This window comes from Symphalangus syndactylus, chromosome 18, assembly GCF_028878055.3.
Source record: "Symphalangus syndactylus isolate Jambi chromosome 18, NHGRI_mSymSyn1-v2.1_pri, whole genome shotgun sequence".
NCBI lineage: Eukaryota > Metazoa > Chordata > Mammalia > Primates > Hylobatidae > Symphalangus > Symphalangus syndactylus.
The window spans coordinates 68635429-68658404 of record NC_072440.2 but is presented as its reverse complement, the minus strand read 5'-3'; the positions used below and the strand labels follow the sequence as shown (position 1 = coordinate 68658404).

Below are 22976 nucleotides of genomic sequence, written 5' to 3'. Positions count from 1 at the left end.
GGTGTGAGATGAAGGTCTAATTTCATTCTTCTGCATGTGAATATAGTTTTTCCTAGCACCATTTATTGAAGAGACTGTCTTTTCTCCATTGTGTAGTTGTCACCTTTGTTGAAAATCAATTGACTGTGAATGTCTGGATTTACTTGTGGCCTCTCTGTTCTGTTTCATTGGTCTGTATGTCTGTTTTTATGCCAGCACCATGATATTTTGATTACTATAGCTTTGTTATTTTGAAATCAGGTAGTGTAATACCTCTGGCTTTGTTCTTTTTGTTCAAGACAGATTTGGCTATTCAGTCTTTTGTGGTTCATATGAATTTTAGAACTTTAAAAAAATTTCTGTGAAAACTGTCATTGGAATTTTGACAGGCTAGTATTGAATCTGTAGATTGCTTTGGATAATACAGATATTTTAACAATGTCAATTCTCTCAATCCAAAAACAAGGGATATCTTTCCGTTAATTTGCCTTCTTCAGTTTGTTTCATCGTTATTTTATAGTTTTTAGTGTACAGATCTTTTACCTCCTTGGTTAAATTTATTCTTAAGTATTTTTCTTTTGGTAGCTATTGTGAATGGGATTGTTTTCTTGATTCCTTTTTTGGATAATTAGTTGTTATGTTGTTAGTATACAGAAGTGCTACTAATCTTTGTGTGCTGATTTTGCATCCTGGAACTTAACTGAATTCGTTTATTACTTCTAATTGTTTTCTGGTGGAGTCTTTAGGGTTTTCCATACATATGATCATTTTGTCCGCAAACAGACAACGTCTGTCCGTAAACAGAACGTCTTCCCTTCTGATTTGGATGCCTTTTATTTCTTTCTCTTGCCTAATTGCTCTGGCTAGGATTTCCTGTACTACGTTGAACAGAAGTGGTGAGAGTAGGGGTCCTGATCTTATTCCTGATCTTGGAGGAAAAGTTTTCAGCTTTATACAATTGAGTATGATATTAGCTATGGGCTTGTCATATATGGCCTTTATTATGTTGGGATACATTTCTCCTATACCTAATTTGTTGGGAGTTTTATCATGAAAGGATACTGAATTTTGTCAAGTGCCCTTTCTGTATCTATTGAGATGATGGGATGGTTTTGCCCTTCACTCTGTTAATGTGGTGTATCACATTTACTGATTTGTATACATTGAACCATCCTTGCATCCCAGGGATAAATCCCACTTGATCATGGTGAATGATCTTGTTAATGTGCTATTGAATTTGGTTTGCTACTAGTTAAAAAATGACGTTATTTTAAAAATATCATTGTAAATCCATGATGGGTTAACATAAATGACATATTTTTATGTAAAAAAATCTATATTTTCTCAAAAAATTTCATGAGAAGAATGGCATTATTTTTAACATGTTTGCAATTTTCATTAAAGTTTGACAGTGGAAGAGTTCTGCATTCTCATATCTGCTTCTGCATTTAGTCTGGGGCAGTTTGTTTTGGTTAAAGTATATGAAGAAAATGCAGCCTTACATATTTCAGTTCATTGTGGATATTCTTTCTTGATACTACACCAAAAGTTGGCAGGTAATAGTTTCTTAAAGTTTACTTGCGTAAATTCATATCAACAAATTTTTCATACTCACACTAAAATCCATTGGTCTACCTTATACTTTTTTTTTTTTTTTTTGAGGCAGTCTCACTCTGTCATCCAGGTTGGAGTGCAGTGGCATGATCTTGGCTCATTGCAACCTCTGCCTCCTGAGTTCAAGTGATTCTCCTGCCTCAGCCTCCCAAGTAGCTGGGATTACAGACATGCACTGCCATGCCCAGTAATATCATGCATTGGTCATATGGAAAATATTGGTTTACTATGTAGCTCTTTCAAATGTTGGCACATTTCGTTATATCATATAAAATATTCATTTTGCTAATATCACCAACCATCTCAGCAGATGTATTGGGAAGGTATATTGGGAGGCTGTCAAGCTCATGGTGGGACATTTAAGTTTTCCAAAATTGTAAGTAAGCTTGAATTTTATCATTGACAACAAATACTATTAGCTGTCTTACTAGATGTGACAAATCTACTTCATATATTTTTGAGAAAATGTCTGCCAAACACCCAAATCTGAGTAACTGTAGTTTGCATGTTAACCATTCTTTCAAGTAAAAATGATATTTCCTTAAAAAAGAGGCTAGCTCATCTTGCAACTCAAACAATTGCAGAAGTGTTTTTCTTTGAGACCACTGTCCTACTTTTGAATAGTAAACATGCTTTATGTGTGTGGGAAATAAGTGCCTAATAGGTAGAGGGCTTTATTTTAGAGTGATGAAAATGTTTTGGAATGGGACAGAAGTAGTGGTTGCATAACATTGTGAATGCACAAAATGCTACTGAATTGTCCACTTAAAATGATTAATTTCATGTTACGTGAATTTCACCTCAATTTAAAAAGTGAAAAAAGGGCTTTATGTGTAATTTCCAGTCCATCACACAGAATAGTAAAAAGACTTGTATTCAAATATATAGAGATAATGAAATACATATTTTTTGTTACTGCTTCATCAATGATTTTCTTAAGTGAAACTGGCATTTTGTTTACTACTAGTGTATGTTGGTGAAGAGTACAATGGCTACTAGTACATATATCACTGCCTTGATTTGTGAGAAAGTGCCACCAATTTTACTACCACTGCTTTTGCACTATTAGTGCAAATGTCAACACAGTAAAAAGGCAAACAATTTCTTAGTATTATTATTAAAATAGTTTTTATTTATTTTATATTTATTTATTTTGAGATGGAGTCTCAATCTGTTGCCCAGGCTGGAGTGTAGTAGCGCAATTTTGGCTCACTGCAACCTTTGCCTCCTGGGTTCAAGAGATTCTCCTGCCTCAGCTTCATGAGTAGCTGGGATTACACATGCCTGCCACCATGCCCAGCTAATTTTTGTATTTTTAGTAGAGATGGGGCTTCACTATATCGGCTAGGCTGGTCTCAAACTCCTGACCTCAAGTGATCTGCCTGCCTCGGCCTCCCAAAGTGCTGGGATTACAGGTGTGAGCCACCACTCCTGGCCTATGAAAATAGTTTTGACCCAACTAGAACCCTGAAAAAGTCTCAGGACCCTCCAGGGACCTGTGGACAGACTATGCTTTGAGAATCACTGCTCTAGGTTCAATCAGAGTTGAAAATACCCTCTCCTACAGTAGGGCTGCAGTATGGTGTTTGGAAAATCCCAGGAGACATTGAATCACAGCAACATGATTCAACTCTAATTTCTGTCTGACCCGTGGCAAATTGTTCCTCAAAGTCTGAAAACCACAGTTACTCCTGTCTGCTAGCTGGATTGGGAGACAAAGGAGACGCTGAAGAGATTATGGGCTAATTCACGCAAAGTGCCCACTGAAATGAGTGACATTTAGAGTTAAGCAGTATTACCCAGTGTTGGGAAGTCTGCATTTTGGGAGGCTGAGGGACCCCTGCCTTCCAGGGGCCCTGCATGACTTCAGGAAGCCTCCAACCCTCAATCAGCCTTTTCATCTGTCTTAGGCTATTTCAGAGTCCCTGTGAAGCTGGAAGAACATTTTCAGCTTTGGAGATAGGAGGAGGAGCAAGGCTGAAAGCACAGCAGGAGGAGGAGGGGATGGTCAGGCGGGTAGAGGACCTCACATGAGAAATAGGGCAGCGAGATGAAGCCAGGGTTGGTTCCCTCTTTCTTTGACTCAGTGCACAAAGCTGGGGCTTTGTCTTCAGCCAAAGCACACAAGGAACCTGTCCACTGATTTGGTTTTAAATAGAATATAAAACGTTCTCAAACCCATTACCTCAAAGAACCCTAACATGCTTCTTTTTTCTTTTTCTTTTCTTTTTTTTTTTTTTTTTGAGACAGAGTCGCCAGGCTGGAGTGCAGTGGCGTGATCTCGGCTCACTGCAACCTCCGCCTCCCAGATTCAAGCGATTCTCCTGCCTCAGCCTCCAGAGTAGCTGGGATTACAGGCGCCTGCCACCACACCCAGCTAATTTTTGTATTTTTAGGAGAGACAGGGTTTCACCATGTTGGCCAGGATGGTCTCGATTTTCCGACCTCATGATCTACCCGCCTCGGCCTCCCAAAGTGCTGGGATTACAGGCGTGAGCCACGGAGACCAGCCAACATGAATTAAGTAGGTTAGTGATTACCACCCTAGAAGGCGATGAGGAAACTGACGCATAGAGAAGGGAAAAGAGAAGCAGATATGCGGAGGCGACAAGATTCAAATTTAAGTCTTTAGACACAGACCAGCTTTCTTTCTATTGAGTCTCCTTAGGCCCTTCTTCTTGAGGTGAGTTTTCAAGGCCATGCTGCAGTTTTCTCCTTCTTATTTATAAATAATTTACTAAAGTCTGTCTTAAAGGTAAGCAGGTGGGCAGCAGTTGGGATGAGGTGTAGTAATGAAGTTGACAAGCATGCACTTGGAGTCAAATCTTCTGGGCTCAAATCCTGACCTTTACACTTTCTTATGTGTAAAGTGGAGGACAGTAACAATACCTTCCTATAGTGTTGTTGTAAAGATTATATTATCTTTAAATTTTATTTTATTTTATTTATTTCTGAGACAGAGTCTCGCTCTGTCGCCCAGGCTGGAGTGCAGAGGCGCCGTCTTGGCTTACTGCAACCTCTGCCTCCCGGGTTCAAGCAATTTTCCTGAGTAAGCAATTTTCCTCCCGAGTAGTTGGGATTACAGGCACCTGCCACCATGCTCGGCTGATTTTTGTATTTTTAGTAGAGATGGGGTTTCATCATGTTGGCCAGGCTGGTCTCGAACTCCTGACCTCAGGTGATCTGCCCGCCTCGGCCTCCCAAAGTGCTGGGATTACAGGTGTGAGCCACCGTGCCTGGCCTAAGATTACATTAGATATACATGTAAAGTGCTCGTATAGCGCCCGCCACAATTGAAAGGTTCAATCCAGCCAGTTGCAGTGGTGAATACCTCTAGACCCAGTAGAGAAGCCGAGGCAGGAGGGTTGCTGGAGCCCGGGAGTTGGAAGCTAATATCTGGTCTGTGAATAGCTACTCACTCCAATTTATGTTAGCTATTATGAAAATGAGAAGATGCAAATAGTGTGATTTCATGGGCATAGAGAAATTCCTCCCATGTCCCAAATACTGGTTGAAGATTCAGTTGAAGATTACTTAGCCCAGATTAAAAGGCAAACACACGACATTGTGTCTAAAAAGAGGTCAAAATTACAAGCCATCTCCTTCGCTCTCCCATGGCGAATTCCTGGGGAGCTGTGGGATTGGATGAGTGGATGCTGACTGCCTATTGGCCGAACTCTTTGCCCTGTGCCATCTCATTGGGAGTTAGGTAGCCTATGGGTGGGCTGTCCTGGAGTCAGGTGCTCGCTTCAGTCCAATCAGAGGCCACCAACCTGTGGCAGTTGATCCTATGGCTTTTCCCTGAGCAGATGACTGGTTAGGGGAATTTCCCTGCAGGGGGGCTTGGTGGCTGATGAGAACCTTGGTTTATCAGACAATGGGAAAAACAGGTTGGAAAGTCCTTTTTTTTTTTTTCTTAATTTTTAAAGTTTAAGGCTGGGCGTTGTGGCTCACTCCTGTAATCCCAGCACTTTGGGAGGTGGAGGCAGATGGATCATTTGAACTCAGGGGTTTGAGACCAGCCTGGGGAACATGGTGAGACACTGCCCCCACCCCTCCGTCTCTATGAGAAATACGAAAATTAGCCAGGTGTGGTGGAGCACGCCTGTAGTCCCAGCTTCTCAAGAGGCTGAGGTGGGAGGATGGCTCGAGCCCTGGGAGGTAGAAGTTGCAGGGAGCAGAGATCCAGCCACTGCACTCCAGCCTGGGCAACAGAGTGAGGCCTTGTCTGAGAATAAAATAAAATATAAAAATAAAAATAGGCCGGGCACGGTGGCTCATGCCTGTAATCCCAGCACTTTGGGAGGCCGAGACGGGCGGATCACCTGAGGTCGGGAGTTTGAGACCAGTCTGACCAACATGGAGAAACCCCGTCCCTACTAAAAATACAAAAAATTAGCCAGATGTGGTGGCGCATGCCTGTAATCCCAGCTACTCGGGAGGCTGAGGCACGAGAGTCGGTTGAACCCGGGAGGCAGAGGTTGCAGTGAGCCGAGTTCCCGCCATTACACTCCAGCCTGGGCAACAAGAGCAAAACTCTGTCTCAAAAATAAAATAAAATAAAATAAAAAAACTTTAAGTCATTCATCAATTTTAGTATTTACTGTTTCTTCTCCCATTCCATTAAGCCTACAGTCAGTCATAGAACAGAAAGGGAAAATCAGGGCAGCCACATATAAATAAAGGTGCAAAGTTGAGGCAGGAGTGGACCCTCAAGGGCCAAGAAGAGGTCATTGCTGAGCTTCACATTTAGCCCTGGGCTTTCTGGAAGCTAGAGTGAAAAGAGAGACACAATCAGCTGCGTAACAGTTATCGAAAAGCAGGAAGCACACCGGTTTTTCTGGTAGTAAAGCAAGGGCTTTCCAAGCTTTTAACTCTAAAGTAATTTATTTCGTTCTTTCTTTTTTCTCTCTCTGACACCCGGGTTGGAGTGCAGTGGCACAATCAGGGCTCACTGCAACCTCTGCCTCCCAGGCTCAAGCCATTCTCCCACCTCAGCCTCTCAAATAGCTGGGACTTCAGGCGTGCACTGCCACGCCTGGCCAGTTTTTTGGTATTTTTTGTAGAGATGGGATTTTACCATGTTGTCTAGGCTAGTCTCGAACTCCTGAGCTCAAGCAATCCACCTGCTTCAGCCTCCTAAAGTGCTGGGATTTCAGGCATAAGCCACTGCGCCCGGCCTAATTTCTCACTTGAGATTTTATTTCAGGCTACTGTGTCCCTGCACTGGGCAGTACAGCCTGGTGGGTGAGAGAGCACAGTGTTTTTTTTTTTTCTTGTCTGCTGGGTTTTAATTTTGTTTTAATACATGCAATTTATTCTGTGCTTCACTTTCTTCATCTGTAACATGGAGATAATGGCATCTACCTATTAAAGTTGTGAAGATTCAATTAGATGAGTTGTATGAATAAATGTTAGCTGTTAGTTTAGTTTCGTTTTATGAGACGGAGTCTTGCTCTGTCGCCCAGGCTGGAGTGCGGTGGTGCAGTCTCGGCTCACTGCAACCTCCACCTCCTGGGTTGAAGTTATTCTCCTGCCTCGGCCTCCCAAGTAGCTGGGATTACAGGCGCCCGCCACCATGCCCAGCTAACTTTTGTATTTTTAGTAGATCTGGGGTTTCACCATGTTGGCCAGGCTGGTATTGAACACCCGAGTTCAAGTGATCTGCCCACCTCGGCCTCCCAAAGTGCTGGGATTACAGGCGTAAGCCCCCGTGCCCAGCCAGCTGTTAATCAAGAAATTTGACTGCCTACTACTTACCCTGCACAGTTCTAGGTGCTGGGGAAACAGTGATGAACAAGACAAGATCCTTATCTTATAGTAGCTTTTACATTCTAGTGGAGTAAAAAGACAATAAACATTGAAAATAAATTTCAGAAAGTGCTGTGGAAAAACTTCACAACCGACGCAGGAATACATTTCATTTGACTAGGGTTCTCCCAGTTTCCAGAAAAGTCAAGGGTAGAATGTTAAAAGGCAACTCAGAGGAGGTGAATCTGTTAGGGCCTACGGTAATGCAATCCTGGTTTGTGGAATTCTGCAGGCTATTGTGGGTGGGTTACAATTTTTTTGGGGGGTTGTTTTTTATTTTGTTTGAAAACTCACTTCTTCCCGCTGAGCTTTTGATTAGGAGCTGAAGTTGAATCAGTTTGAAATTGTATTCTGGACCGGGTGCGGTGGTTCATGCCTGTAATCCCAGCGCTTTGGGAGGCTGAGGTGGGTGGATTGCTTGAGCCCAGGAGTTTGAGATCAGCCTGGACAAAATGGCAGAAACCTCGTCTCTACAAAAAATACAAAATTTAGCCGGGCATGATGTTGTGAGTCTGTAGTCCCAGCTACTCAGGAGGCTGAGGTGGGAGGATCGCTTGAGCCCGGGAGGCAGAGGTTGCAGTGAGCCGAGATGCCACTGCACTCCAGCCTGGGCGACAGAGCCAGACTCTGTCTCAAAAAAAAAAAAAAAAAAAAAGAGAAACGAAAAGAAAAGAAATTGTATTCTGAATACAACTGCTAAAACACTATATTTACTTGCATTATATTAAACTGGTTTTATCCTGACCACAATTGCAGGTGGAAGATACCACTATTGTTCTATTTTTCTGGTAAGTAGAGTGAGCCATGTCTTGCCCAGGGTTACAGAGCTTGGAAAAGACTCCTCTAAAAATCTGTAGGACCACCTTTGGTTTTCTTCCAGATTTTTTTTTTGTCATCTCTTTTCCTCCACCCATTTCCCATCTGTGTAGCCATTCTTGCTCCGCTGGGCTTTTTCCCGAGCCTCTCACCAGCTGCAGCCCCGCCCATCTCCTGGGGCGTGACCACCTGTCCAGGCCCCGCCCCCGTCCGACCGGCGGAGACCCGCCCCCTTTCCCGGACACCGGGCTCAGCGCCCGAGCGTGCGCGCGCGTCCCCGCTCGTCGCCCGGCTCGGCGTCGGGAGCGCGCTCTGTGTGGCCGCTGCCGCCATGTTGTTGTGGTTGTGAGAAGGCGGCGGCGGCGGCGGAGTAGCAGCCGGACGAGACGTCCCAGCGGCTCAGGCGCTGCCCCGCGCCGGCCCTGGCAGGGAGCCTGGTGGGGTGGCGGAAGAGGAGACTGTGCCGTGGCGGGCCTCGCCATGTCCTGCTGCCCGGTAAGAACCCCATCCCTGTCCTCCGTCTCCTCGGGGGGTGAGGAAGAGCTGGAGTAGGGGCCGGCCTCGGACCCGGCCCTGGCCAGGCGGCTGTCACTCTCTGAGGAGGCAGCGCCCTGGGAGGGCTGGGGACTGCGTGCGGGGCCCGGGGAGGGGCGTCCCCGGCGGCCGTCTCCGCCAGGGGGAGGCGCTGGGTGTGGGAGTGGGAACGGGAGCTCGGCGACCGAGCTCGGCGGCCGAGCTCGGCCTGGACCCTAGGTGCGGGGGAGGCGGGGTCCCGGGCTGGGGCTGCCTTCCCAGACCTGGCGGGGATGGGCCCGTGCGGCTCTGGGTGTGGGACATACCCTTGGAGCGCCCGGGGTTATTCCCACGAACTCCCGGGAGGTGGGTGTGTGCCCTTCGCCCCCTACCGGGTCTGTGGCGGTCCATCGTTGCCGGATACTGGAGGTCAGGGGCCATGGGAGCCCCGGGGCGAACGGTGTGGGCCTGGGCCTTGTGGAAAGGAGGAGTGACCTCCCGATTGTGCAGCAGGGCATCCTCCTGACCTGGTAGTACTTAGGTGGGAAGGATGATTGGGGGCGGTTGGCGTAACTCAGTGAACACTGGTCAAACTGCTCCGCAAATGATTACAGTGTTATTTCTCCGGTAGTAATTTTGCTTGATGTATGGCATTTCCGGACCCATAAGATGATACTGTCGGTTGTATTTTGGACTGGAAAACTTATGTCAAAATTATGGGGTAGATTTTATGGCCACATTAATAGACTCCCCTGGAGTTTGATAATCTCACTTGTGAGTTTTGGACATGGACTGCTATTACATATTGATGTTCAAATGTCCTTTCCAGACCCAGGCCTAAATTCTTACTGTTGTAGTATCTTGACATCCACTTTGTTTTCTGACATCTATTTTTCCACAACCCAAACAAACAAAACAAATCCCCAAAACCATATACTTTTCTAGTTAAGGTTCAACTTTCTCATATGTGAACGGTAATGCCATGAGAGACCTGGGTTGAATTACAGGAGATTATTATTATTATTATTTTTTAATGTCAAATGTTTGTGATTTGTCCATGGAGAGGTGGTGGGGACCTTCCCCTTTCAGATTCAGGGCTGTTCAGTAGGACAGGAGACATTGACGGCATGCAGAAAGTCTTCCCTTTATAGGGCCTATGATTTGGGTAGGCTAGAAGAGCTTACAGAATGACACCTTTTTTTTTTTTTTTTTTTTTTTTTAAGACAGAACCTCGCTCTCCCGCCCAGGCCGGAGTGCAGTAGTGCGATCTCTGCTCACTGCAACCTCCGCCTCCCAGGTTCTAGCAATCCTCTCACCTCAGCCTCCCAAGTAGCTGGGATTACAAGTGTGCGCCACCACGGCTGGCTAATTTTTGTATTTTTAGTAGAGACGGGGATTTCGCCGTGTTGGCCAGGCTGGCCTGGAACTCCTGACCTCAAGTGATCCCTCTTGCGTTGGCCCTCCAAAGTGGGATTATAGGCGTGAGCCACCACCCCCAGCCAGAATGACACTGTTTTGAGTAAACCCAGTATAGTATGTGATATTAAATTAAATTTGGAGGATTCTAGAATTTTAGATTGGCTGCCTATGAATACCTCTTTTGGCTCCAATTACTCCCTCATTTTCAGGTGACTCAGAGAACTTCAAGTTACCAGCACAGTGGTACAGCCCCGCTTGTCGTTAATGGCCAGCCATAAAAAAACCTGAGTTTCTCAGCTCATAGGCCAGGTTCTTCAGTGGTTGTCTAGTTTAAGGCTGGTCATTAGAAATATTATGGACTACCTAAATTCCTCAAACTCATGCAGGACCTAGTGAATTAAAATCTCTGAGGATAGAGCCTGGGGATCTATCCTTACAAAGCTCCGTGAATGATTCTGGTCAGCAAGGCATGTGAACTTTTGCTTTAGGTTGGGTATTCCAAAGAAGTCCCATTAATTATGATTTCTCAGGGTGCTTTTGTTTATAGATCTTTAAGAATTTAAGAGGTGGAGAAGAAGGGGAAGCATGAGAAACTTAAAGAGATGCAAATTGAGCATCTCTTAAAATGTAATGGATTTATGTAGGGGAAACAGATTTGTTGCCAAAAGTTAATTTGTGCACAAGTTATTAGGAACACACTTGATAAAATTAGATGCTGATTAATTGGAGATATACTGTATCCAGAGATATATTGAAGGATCCAGAGGAAATAAACAGAGAAGGAGAGGGAGTAAGTCGGCTTCTGGCTCATAAAGGGGTCCACTGAAGATGCTTCCCACCATCATGGTTGCTCCTAAACCATCTGACTCAGATTTCTAGTGGAGGGTAGGATGGGTGTGTTAGCAGTCATTTGAGACCCGGGTTGTGAACCAGGAAGGGTTACTATGTATTGTGAAAAGTTCTTGAAATTTGCCGCAGGCCATGAGGAGTGGTAAAGTCAGTTTAAAAATCTGCTGTAGTTCTAGTTAACACGTTCACACCTTCTTCAGTAAAGTGGAATGCTGTTAGCAAAGGAAGTATTCATGTTTTAGAGGGGGGTGTGGTGAAGGTTCTTACAAGTTTGGAAGAGGTAGAAGAAAATGTTGTTATAGTTGTGTAGAGTAGTGAAGGGCTTTGGTAAATATCCTGTCAAATCATAGAGTAGTATTTTTAGAGTTGCACCTAGCTGTCCATTAGAAGAGCCAGAGGCCTTGTCTGTTTTGTTCCCTGGTGTCCCCAGTACTCAGCGCAGTTATCAGCATATTCTGTGCCCTCAGATATTTTTTAAGTAAGTGAATAGTATTGATACGGAAAGAAGAACAATTATGGTGGTTTATAGCAGTGTTAGTTATTAAAAGCTACTTGATATTTTGCAATGGATTAAAGAGCCAATTTTTGATCAAGTAGGGCTCTGGGTAGGAAAGAAAATGAAAATAAAGAGCCAGCTTTCAGTGCTTATTGTTTGGAATTTTTGAGATTCCTTTAAGAAATTGTTTCCTAAACACTGTCATGAACATTATCGAGTCCCCTAGTTTTTGAGTCTTAATGGATCTTAAGTGTTTCAGATGTTAGTGACTTTTAAGAGCACGGTAAATGCAAAGGTAGTATAGAATAGTGGGAAGTTCTGGATCGACAGACATATATTCTGATTCCGTCTGTGTCATTTATTGCTGTTGGGAATGTCACTTAACTTCTCTGGGCGTCAGTTTTCTCATCTATACAATTAAGGGCCTATAGTCTTTGACCTCAAGTAGTTTCTCTAGCCTGATTCTGCAAATTTTTAATCATTTCTAATTATGTTATTTGGTATTCATCTCATAGGTAGACGAACCTTTCTTCTTTAAAGAAACAAGATTCTGTGTTGGGTTCTGCTTTTAGCTTATGGATTTTAGACATTGTCCAAAAGTGCTTCTGACGTTGAATGTATGTTGCAAGTGTTATGTAGAAAGAACATGCTTATGCTGTTGTAATTCGCTTAGTGTTGAAATCAAATCGGGTTTTACATTGGGAACTTCATAATTTAGTGTGAAGTCATGAGACTTGAGAATGGTTTGGGGGGAGTTTGTGCAATTTATATAGCTAGCTGTTTCTTACCACCTAATTCTGTAATTTTCTATGATGAATACATAGATAAATTTATAATCAGTGTAACATTGATTTAAGTTATAAGATGATAGCAGATTCATATTGGATTGAACTAGGACTCCCAGTAACTTTAGAGGCTACCAAAATTATTAACATGTCATTGCTATTTTTAATCTTAATTTTGTGATATCAATACTGATACGCTTTCATCTTTGCTTTTGTATCTAGAAACAATATACCTTTTAAGTTCATATTTGTATCAGATATTAAAAATGAAAATTGTAGCGTGAAAGTGGGTAGATAGTAAATCTTGGGTTCAAGCCTGGGTTGTTATTTTTCATTAGCCATGTTGTTTCTGACAAGCTACCTAACCCCTCTGAGCTCCAATTCCCTCATTAGTGAAAGGAAGAAGAGCAACTTCTGCACTTTTCTAACACTGCCAGAAGGATCAAACAGAATAGTGTATCTGAAAACTATTCTAAAAATGTAAGGGGCTGGTATTAGAATCATATTGTATTAGAATCCTATTTTATGTCTTGGAAGAATTGGCTTGTGGAGCAGTGGTAAACCTAGTCTGTATTGTCAAGCGCAGAATTTACCAATATCACTGATACGGCAGCAGAGAAGGTTTCTGCTTCTGTACTCTGGCTGGAGAAACCTTTCAGCACATGTATCCTGTCGGAATAGTCACAACGTTGCAGGGACTTCAGAGGAACCTGGGGTGTCTCACATTTATGCCAAGGTCTTTACTTGGAATAGACTTGGCTGGATTTCACCCATTTTCTTTTTTTTTTTTTTTTTTTTTTGAGACAGAGTCTCGCTGTCGCCCAGGCTGGAGTGCAGTGGCGCGATCTCGGCTCACTGCAGGCTCCGCCCCCCGGAGTTCACGCCATTCTCCTGCCTCAGCCTCCCGAGTAGCTGGGACTACAGGCGCCCGCCATCTCGCCCGGCTAATTTTTTTTGTATTTTTAGTAGAGACAGGGTTTCACTGTGTTAGCCAGGATGGTCTCGATCTCCTGACCTCGTGATCCGCCCGCCTCGGCCTCCCAAAGTGCTGGGATTACAGGCGTGAGCCACTGCGCCCGGCTCACCCATTTTCTTATGTTGGAGCAGTGGTAGAAGGTGGTAGGAGCAAGGAGTTTAGCACATTCTGTGTAAAGTTCTAAGGCTGTGTTTTTAAGTAGCAGGTGGCAGTGTCACAGGGTAATGAAATCAATGTACTTATTTAAAAAAGCATTTTCAGAAAGAATATATCAGTACATTGCATAAAGTAAAAGTAAATATAGATGCAGAAGTATTGTCTTGATGCTGATAACTGCAGATATTCAGAATGATTCTGTTATAACAGATGGTAGCAAGCTTTTCTGATTTCACTTATCTGTCTAAATCTAATTTCTTTGGTAGTTAATACTTTTTTTTTTTTTTTTTTTTTTGACACAGAGTCTCGCTCTGTTGCCCAGGCTGGAGTGCAGTGGTGCAATCTCGGCTCACTGTAACCTCTGCCTCCCAGGTTCAAGATTTGGGAAACTTTTGTTTCTTTTTAAAAGATATTTTTATGTATGTATACTTGGTTGCCATGTAAAATGTATTTTTTCTTTTTAAAAATTATAATTTTCATTTTTTGTAGAGACGGGGTTTTGCTACATTGCCCAGGCTGGTCCTGAACTCCTGGGCTCAAGTAGTCCTCCTGCCTCCAGTCCTCCCAAAGTGCTGGGATTGTAGACATGAGCCACTATGCCTGGCCTAAAAGGTTGTTTTTTCTTTTGGGTTGTGATAAAACTTTGTCGTAGTTGTTTGGGGACATAGTACTTGGGCAATGTGGATAGAATGACTGTATAAAATAGTAAGGCATGAAGCAGACGAAAACAAAAAGAAAATTGTGAAGATGGGTTACCGTAAAGCTATTCTGTTGGTGGTGAAATACCTCATAGCTATGTTCTAAAGTGTTGATTTAATGAACAAAGCACATAAACTTATGCTATAATAATATTTTTAAGTACGCTTTTCCGTTAACATGGAGTATGGAGTACTTTAACCACAGAGGTGTTGTCTTGATGCTGGTAACTAAAGATATTCAGAATGATTCTGTTATGACAGATGATAGCAAGCTTTTCTGATTTCACTTACCTGGGGTCGAAATCTAATTTCTTTAGTAGTTAATACTTTTTTTTTTTTTTTTTTGAGGCAGAGTCTCGCTCTGTTGCCCAGGCTGGAGTGCAATGGCGTGATCTCGGCTCACTGTAACCTCCGCCTCCTGGGTTCAAGCGATTCTCCCTGCCTCAGCCTCCCGAAGTCATTAATACTTTTGTAACTTAGTTGCAGAAGAGAAATATAAATTTATTTAGTTTTCAGAATTATTCATAGATTTATAATCTGGCAAAATATAAGGAAATTATAAGTATATTGATAAATCATGATATAACTGGCAAGAATTGGTATAAAGACAAGATGGTTATAACTTGAAATAGGGTTGTTATTTATTCTATGCCTATCATTTTTCTGTGAGATAAACCAAATATTTAATTAAGTGTTTAGACTGATTCCACAAATGACATGGGAAGACAGAGTGTTTATAAAGAGTTTTGGAAGTGATATAGGACAATAATTTGGAGTTTTAACTTAATATCATTTTAAATTTCAAAATGAAATTATTTCTGGTTATGAAAGCTACAGAACTTTTTTTTTTTTTTTTTAGATGGCGTCTCACTCTGTCACCCAGGCTGGAATGCAGTGGTATGATCTCAGCTCACTGCAACCTCAGCCTCCTGGGTTCTAGCAATTCTGCTGCCTCAGCCTCCTGGGTTCTAGCAATTCTGCTGCCTCAGCCTCCTGAGTAGCTGGGATTACAGGTACCCGCCACCATGCCTGGCTAATTTTTGTATTTTTAGTAGAGACAGGGTTTCACCATGTTGGCCAGGCTGGTTTCGAACTCCTGACCTCAGGTGATCCGTCTGCCTTGGCCTCCCAAAGTGGTGGGATTACAGGCGTGAGCCACTGCACCTGGCCCAGAACAGTTTCAGTGTTTTTTTTAAAAAAGTAGAGATGACCTGTAATCCCATCTGGATGTAATGTTTGGTATTTTTATTTTTTTTCTCATACGTATCTATTGAAATAATTAAAAAAAAGAACAACTTTCCCTGTAAAGTTGATATTCCCTTAATGAGCATTTAGTGTTTATAATATGGATGCCTCATAGTTTATGGCAGTTCTGTGTTGTTAATGGATATTGTCAGTTTTTCTCTTAAAGCAGTACTGTGATGAACTCATTTGGACATTGAATTGTTCTATTATTTTATTATTTCCTTAGTATAAATTTTTTTTTTTTTTTTTTTTTTGAGACAGAGTCTCACTCTGTCGCCCAGGCTGGAGTGCAGTGGTGCGATCTAGGCTCACTGCAGCCTCTGCCTCCCGGGTTCAAGCGATTCTCCTGCCTCAGCCTCCTGAGTAGCTGGGCGTACAGGCACGTGCCACCACGCCCGGCTAATTTTTTGTATTTTTAGTAGAGACAGGGTTTCACCATGTTGGCCAGGATGGCCTCGATCTCCTGACCTCATGATCCGCCCGCCTCTGCCTCCCAAAGTGCTGGGATTACAGGCCTAAGCCACTGCACCTGGCCCAGGATAAATTCTTAGAAGTGGGTTTATTAGCTGGGCATGGTGGCTCATGCATGTAATCCCAGCAATTTGGGAGGCCAAGACGGGTGGATCACCTGAGGTCAGCAGTTGAAGACCAGGCTGGCCAACATGGTGAAACCCCGTCTCTACTAAAAATACAAAAATCAGTTGGGTGTGGTGGCGGGCCTCTGTAATTCCAGCTACTTGGAAGGCTGAGGCACAGAGAATCACTTGAACCCAGGAGGCAGAGGTTGCAGTGAGCCGAGATTAAGCTGCTGCACTCCAGCCTGGGTGACAGAGTGAGACTCAGTCTCAAAAGAAAAAAAAAAGTGAGATTATTAGGTCAAAGGGTATGTGTGTTTTAAATTTAGATATACTCAAGATGCACTTTAGATAGAATGTCTATTTGAAATTCCCATCAACAGCGTATGAGTATTCAATTCCATATATTCTTGCTAGTGATTCGTTATCTTTAGCTTGTTGTTGGGAATTTAAAGTAGTTTGAAACAGTTTTTCTTCTGTTTCTTTTTCATCATCAGGACTTATTTCCATAGCTTAACTCTTGGGAGGGAGCTGATAAAAATGAAAGTTCAGTGACAAGGGAGTGGTGTAGACCGGTGGTCTTCAAACTTTTTGGTTGCTTACCCCATCACTAAAAAATTTTGAGCGTTAAGCAGGTGCGGTACATGGTCCTGTGGTCCCAGCTACTTAGTTGGCTGAGGCAGGAGAATGTTTGAGGCCAGGAGTTCAAGGCTAAAGTTCACTGTGATTGTGCTTATGAATATAGCCACTGTACTCTAGCCTGGGCAACGTAGTGAGACCGTCTCTTTAGAAAAAAAAAAAAAAGATGAGATGGGAAGAATGAAGTCAGAAAAAAAAAATTGATAGGACTTCGTGTTGTTGCTTTGAGAAAAGAGAGAAAGAAAATAATTGAGCATCAATTCTTAATCCTTAGATATTTACTTTACAAATAATATATGTATAGTAACTGATTATTGTGGACTTTATAAAATACGAACAAAAAATTAACAAGGATGATAATTAAAAATAAAGTTCAGATATTTTCCTTTTTTAACCTAGGGTGTCTTGGTTACTCCTGGAGGTGTGTGTGTGCGTGTGTGTATGTATGTATGTGTGTGTGTGTATATATTTAATATATATGTGTATACATAATATATAATATATATGTGTATATGTAACATATAATATATATGTGTATGTATAATATATATATATATTTTTGAGACAAGAGTATTTTTCTGTTACCCAGGCTTGTGTGCAGTGGTGTGATCTTGGCTCACTGCAACCTCTGCCTCCTGGGTTGAAGTGATTCTTGTGTCTCAGCCACTTGAGTAGTTGAGATTACAGGTGTGTGCCACCATGCCTGGCTAATTTTTGTATTTTTTAGTAGAGACGGGATTTTGCCATGTTGGCCAGGCTGGCCTGGAGCTCCTGGCTTCAAGTGAATTCAGCCTGCCTTGGCCTCCCAAAGTGCTGGGATTACAGGTGTGAGCCACTGTGCATATGTTATACTTGCTTTGGATACTACTGCTTTAGACTCTTAAGGTTTAATATTGGGCATTTATAGATGCTTGTTTTTGGGCATTTCACTAGTTTTGCTGGTCCAGTTTAGTTGGATCATGAATACCTTTAAAATGTCCCATGCTAGGCTGGGCGCGGTGGCTTACACCTGTAATTCCAGCACTTTGGGAGGCCGAGGCAGGCGGATCATGAGGTCAGGAGATCAAGACCATCCTGCGGGCCAACATGGTGAAACCCGTCTCTACTGAAAATACAAAAAATTAGCCCGGCATGGTGGCATGCGCCTGTAGTTCCAGCTACTCGGGAGGCTGAGGCAGGATAATCTCTTGAACCCGGGAGGCAGAGGTTGCAGTGAGCTGAGATTGCGCCACTGCACTCCAGCCTGGGTGACAGAGCGAGACTCCGTCTCAAAAAAAAAAAAAAAAAAAAAAGTCCCATGCTCTTGAGAGCCGTATCTGCAATAAGGGCAAAAATAAATTTAAAGCATCAGTTCAATACTTTTTGCATTGTTGAGGTGGCTGAATTTGAAAAGGACAAATCGTAGGATAAGAAGCAATGTTAATTAAGTACTCTTATTTCTTTTAGATACGAAGAATTAGTATTTAGTAGAACATATTTTAAAAAATTATGTTTTGGAAAGCAGTTTGGCTATAATATATATCTCCCTGTTTTTTAAGAGTTAGGTCCTAGAGACTGAGTGAAGGGATGAATAATTGCTACTTGCTCTCCTTTGCTTTCAGAGTACCACAATTAACCTGTCACTAACTCTATTTGGATTAGCCTGAGCCTATAACAAACTTTCCATGATGATTCTTAGATTAAAAGATAGTTTTTTTCTTGAGTTAGAATAAGTTGCTTTTGATCTGTGGCTGCCTGCCCCCCAGCCCTATAAATTATGACATCAGGAAACAAGGCTTTTTGTATTAGAAAAAAATGGGGAAATTAATTTCAGTTATTTCATGTGGGTCATTGGCAGAGAAAGATAATATTAAAATCTTAGAGACTGTGAAAAGAGATTATATTAAGCAACTTGAGTGATTACTTTTTTGCCAGTTAAAAGAAATGAGATAATTTATATTGAAGGTGATTGCTATATACAGTGCTTTGCACAAAAGGCCACATATCTCTTTTTACCTTAGGTAACATGATGTATAAGCTACTTTCACATGTATCTTCTTAGGTCATAACAAGGATTTGAGATCATCATTTAATCAGGACTGTTGTGACTTGCTTGAGACCACATGCCTAGTGTTTGATATCATATTTCAAGAGGTAGACTGAAAGTTCTGGAGAAATAGGGACTGGTGGCTGTTCTCTGCCTTACTCCCTGGCAGTTAATACATTGCCTGGTACAGAGTAAGCTATCAATATTTATGGACTATTTAAACTCCTGCATATTTATTTACACATGTAAATAAGTTATAGCATTGTAAAATCAACAGTTACATTTTCCGTAGTGAGATTGTTCCTTCATCTTTTTTTTTTTTTTTTTTTTTTTTTTGAGACGGAGTCTCGCTCTGTCACCCAGGCTGGAGTGCAGTAGCGTAATCTCGGCTCACTGCAAGCTCCGCCTCCCGGGTTCACGCCGTTCTCCTGCCTCAGCCTCTCCGAGTAGCTGGGACTACAGGCGCCCGCCACCACGCCTGGCTAATTTTTTGTATTTTTAGTAGAGACGGGGTTTCATCGTGGTCTCGATCTCCTGACCTCGTGATACGCCCACCTCAGCCTCCCAAAGTGCTGGGATTACAAGCGTGAGCCACCGCGCCCGGCTGTTCCTTCATCTTATGTGCACAGAAAATATTTTTGTGGAAGAGGTCTTGAATTTTAGATCAACCTTTCACATATCCCTTTACTTTCTCTTAGGATACTTTCGTGGTGACAAAAAAATACTCTTAATGTCATTCCTTTCACTGTGTGTGTAACTCCTGTGGCAAGACTGTATATTTGTATATATGTATGTATGTATGTATTTGTTTATTTAGTAGGCTGCTATTTATAAAGGAAACATACTCATTAGTTGGTCTTTGCGTACATAATGGTTCCCAAAACATGGACTCCATGGTTTGCTGTGAGTGAATGAAAAAGAGCAGTTATGATTCCCCTCACCTTTGTCATTCTCTCCAGTTTCTTGTACATATGGTTGACTTACTCAGCAGTAAGTGAAGAAAATTAGTCTTCCAAAGAACTAGTATGCTACTTCCCGCTTGTTCTGCAGTACTTAAAATCCTGTTTGGTAAATGAACTAAGACACTTTTATATATAGAAGAGACCCTGGATGGCCATGAATGGAAATGTTAGTAGTGATTAATTTCTGTCTTGATGGGATAATGTGGCTTTTTTGCTTCTTATTCTTTTAGAGTTTCCCATTTTTCTACAATGAGTGTGTATTACTTTTATAAGTAGGAAAAACTGCTATTTGGTTTTATTTTTTATTTTTTAAGATGGAGTCTCACTCTGTCACCCAGGCTGGAGTGCAGTGGCGTGATCTCAGCTCACTGCAACCTCTGCCTCCTGGGTTCAAGCCATTCTCGTGTCTCAGCCTCCCAAGTAGCTGAGACTACAGGCACAAGCCACCACAGCCAGCTGATTTTTTGTATTTTTTAGAGATGGGATTTCGCCATGTTGGCCAGGCTGGTCTTGAACTCCTGACCTCAGGTGATCCGCCCATCTTGGCCTTCCAAAGTGCTGGGATTACAGGTGTGAGCCACCATGCTCAGCCAAAAACTGCTGTTTTAAAGTCTTTATTTTTCATTGGATGTCTTGTGAAGGTTTATGTCGCACTCACCATTGAGAAACTGGGTGGTTAACTGGCTCCAGTTCCTAAGAGAAGTGGCAGCGGTAGGAAGTAGTATGGGAGGATTGGGGCAGGTAAGCTGATTTGAACTTTATCATTGTGAACTCCACTATGACTAAAGACATTTCTGGGATTTGATCACAATTAAACCCAAGAGGACTGAGCCATCTAGTTTTTTTCTTCTTAATAAGTTGATTGAGAATTATAAACGACACCTTAAGAAAAATCAGTTTCTATGAACTCTGTAAACAGAACCCAGCCCGAACTCCCAAGTTCTGTGTGTGTGTGTGTGTGTGTGTGTGTGTGTGTGTGTGTGTGTTGTATGTTTCAAATGTCAAATGGAGTTGTGGCAACTCAGATGGGATATGGTTTATATTAATACATCTAATATGAATTGGAAGATACTTAGGCAAACGATTTTTATTATGACAGTAGAGGCTTATTGGAGTTTTGGTGTTAATATACAGCTGGGAGTTGAGTCGTTCTAAGTTTATGTAGCCATCTGGTGATATTTTAGGAAGAGCTGTGTCATATATCCTCTAGAGTTTAAGTGATTAGAGCTTGTTGGCTTTTGCTGTTTGTTTACTGCACACTTGTAGTGTTTTAAATGCTTCTGTGAATGGAGAACATAATTCAAAAAGGTTAGATTTCTGGGTTAAGACATTTGTTATTATCTGCCCTTACTTTATTCTTTTAAAGAGTAAGATTAGGCTGGATGCAGTGGCTCGTGCCTATAACCCCAGCACTTTGGGAGGCCAAGGTGGGCAGATGAGGTCAGGAGTTTGAGACCAGCCTGGCCAACATGGCAAAACCCCATCTCTACTAAAAATACAAAAATTAACGGGGCGCGGTGGTGGGCATCTGTAATCTCAGCTACTCAGGAGTCTGAGGCAGGAGAATCACTTGAACCTGGGAGGTGGAGGTTGCAGTGAGCTGAGATTGTGCCACTGCACTCCAGCCTGGTTGACAGAGGGAGACTCCATCTCAAAAAAAAAAAAAGTTGAAGAGCAGTTGAGATAATAAATGTAGGTACTGTTAGGTTGGTGCAAAATTAATCATGGTTTTGGATTGTGAATTTTAAATCATCGTAACTAGGCCCAAACAGATCTTTATCAAAATAGGAACCATTACAATCAACACATTTTTGCCGATGAGAAATAAGTTTGTTTATTCCTGTAGTATAAAAATCCATGCTTTGAGATTCGATGAACTCTTGGAAAGCATTTTCTGCGTCCTGCTGGTTGTGGAAGCATTTTGCCTGCAAAAAATTTTCTAGATGCTTGGAAAAGTGGTAGTCGGTTGGCGAGTGGTCAGTTGAATATGGTGGATGAGGCAAAACTTCGTAGCCCAATTCAACTTTTTTTTTTTTTTTTTTTTTTGAGGCGGAGTCTCACTCTGCCGCCCAGGCTGGAGTGCAGTGGCGCGATCTCGGCTCACTGCAAGCTCTGCCTCCCGGGTTCACGCCATTCTCCTGCCTCAGCCTCTCTGAGTAGCTGGGACTACAGGCGCCCGCCACCACGCCCGGCTGATTTTTTTTTATATTTTTAGTAGAGACAGGGTTTCACCGTGGTCTCGATCTCCTGACCTCGTGATCCGCCTGCCTCGGCCTCCCAAAGTGCTGGGATTACAAGTGTGAGCCACCGCGCCCGGCCCCAATTCAACTTTTGAAATGTTGGTTGTGCAACATGTTGTCGGGCGTTGTCGTAGAGAAGAATTGGACCCTTTCTGTGGACCAATGTTGACTGCAGGCGTTGCAGTTTTTGGTGCATCTCATCGATTTGCTGAGCATACTTCTCAGATGTATTAGTTTTACTGGGATTCAGAAAGCTGGTGTATCAGACCAGGAGCAGACCACCAAACAGTGACCATGACCACTTTTTGGTGCAAGTTCGGCTTTGGGAAGTGCTTTGGAGTATCTTCTCGGTCCAGCCACTTAGCTGGTCATCACCGTTGTTGTATAAAATCCACTTTTTGTCGAAAATCCACTTTTTGTCGCACATCACAATCCAACCAAGAAATGGTTCGTCGTCGTTACATAGAATAAGAGAAGACAACATTTCAAAACTACAGTTTTTAAAATTTTCGGTCAGCTCTTGAGGCACCCACTTATCAAGCTTTTTCACCTTTTGGCTGGGCGTGGTGGCTCATGCCTGTAATCCTAGCACTTTGGGAGGTGGAGGTGGGCAGATCACTTGATGCCAGGAGTTCAAGACCAGCCTGGCCAACATGGTGAAACCCCATCTCTACTAAAAATACAAAAATTAGTTGGGCGTGGTGGCGGGCACTTGTAATCCCAGCAACTAGGGAGGCTGAGGCACGAGAATCGCTTGAATACGGGAAGTAGAGGTTGCAGTGAGCCCAGATCACACCACTGCACTCCAGCCTAGACGATAGAGTGAGACTCCATCTCAAAAACAAACAAAAAAAACTTTTTCACCTTTCCAATTGGCTTCAATTGCCAAACAAGCGTAGAATGGTCGACATTGAGTTCTTTGGCAATTTCTCGTGTAGTTGTAAGAGGATCAGCTTCGATGATTGCTCTCAAATGGTCATTGCCAACTTCTGGCCGGCCACTACACTCCTCATCTTCAAGGCTCTTGTCTCCTTTGCAACACTTCTTGAACCACCACTGCACAGTTTCTGGGCCAAATGTGTGGTGGTTGTTGTGAGTTGCCTCCACTGCTTTACGACCCATATTGAACTCAAGAAAATCACTTGAATTTGCTTTTTGTCTAACATAATTTCCATAG

The 22976-nt window shown here is 42.7% G+C and overlaps 1 protein-coding gene across 4 annotated transcripts in view; it reads left to right on the top strand.

Annotated features, from left to right (window-relative positions):
* The window catches only part of MTMR3 (myotubularin related protein 3), a 199684-nt gene that overhangs the window by 35539 nt on the left and 141169 nt on the right, over positions 1-22976 (top strand). For 2 of the 4 annotated variants that reach the window (XM_063623623.1, XM_063623624.1), the window contains exon 1: positions 14973-15125. The exons of 1 other annotated variant lie outside the window; for it this stretch is intronic. The gene's annotated coding sequence lies outside the window, so the exon portion shown is untranslated. Of the gene's footprint in view, positions 1-8521; positions 8716-14971; positions 15126-22976 lie in introns of those variants that run through there. One more of the 4 variants, XM_063623622.1, reaches the window with a different exon arrangement.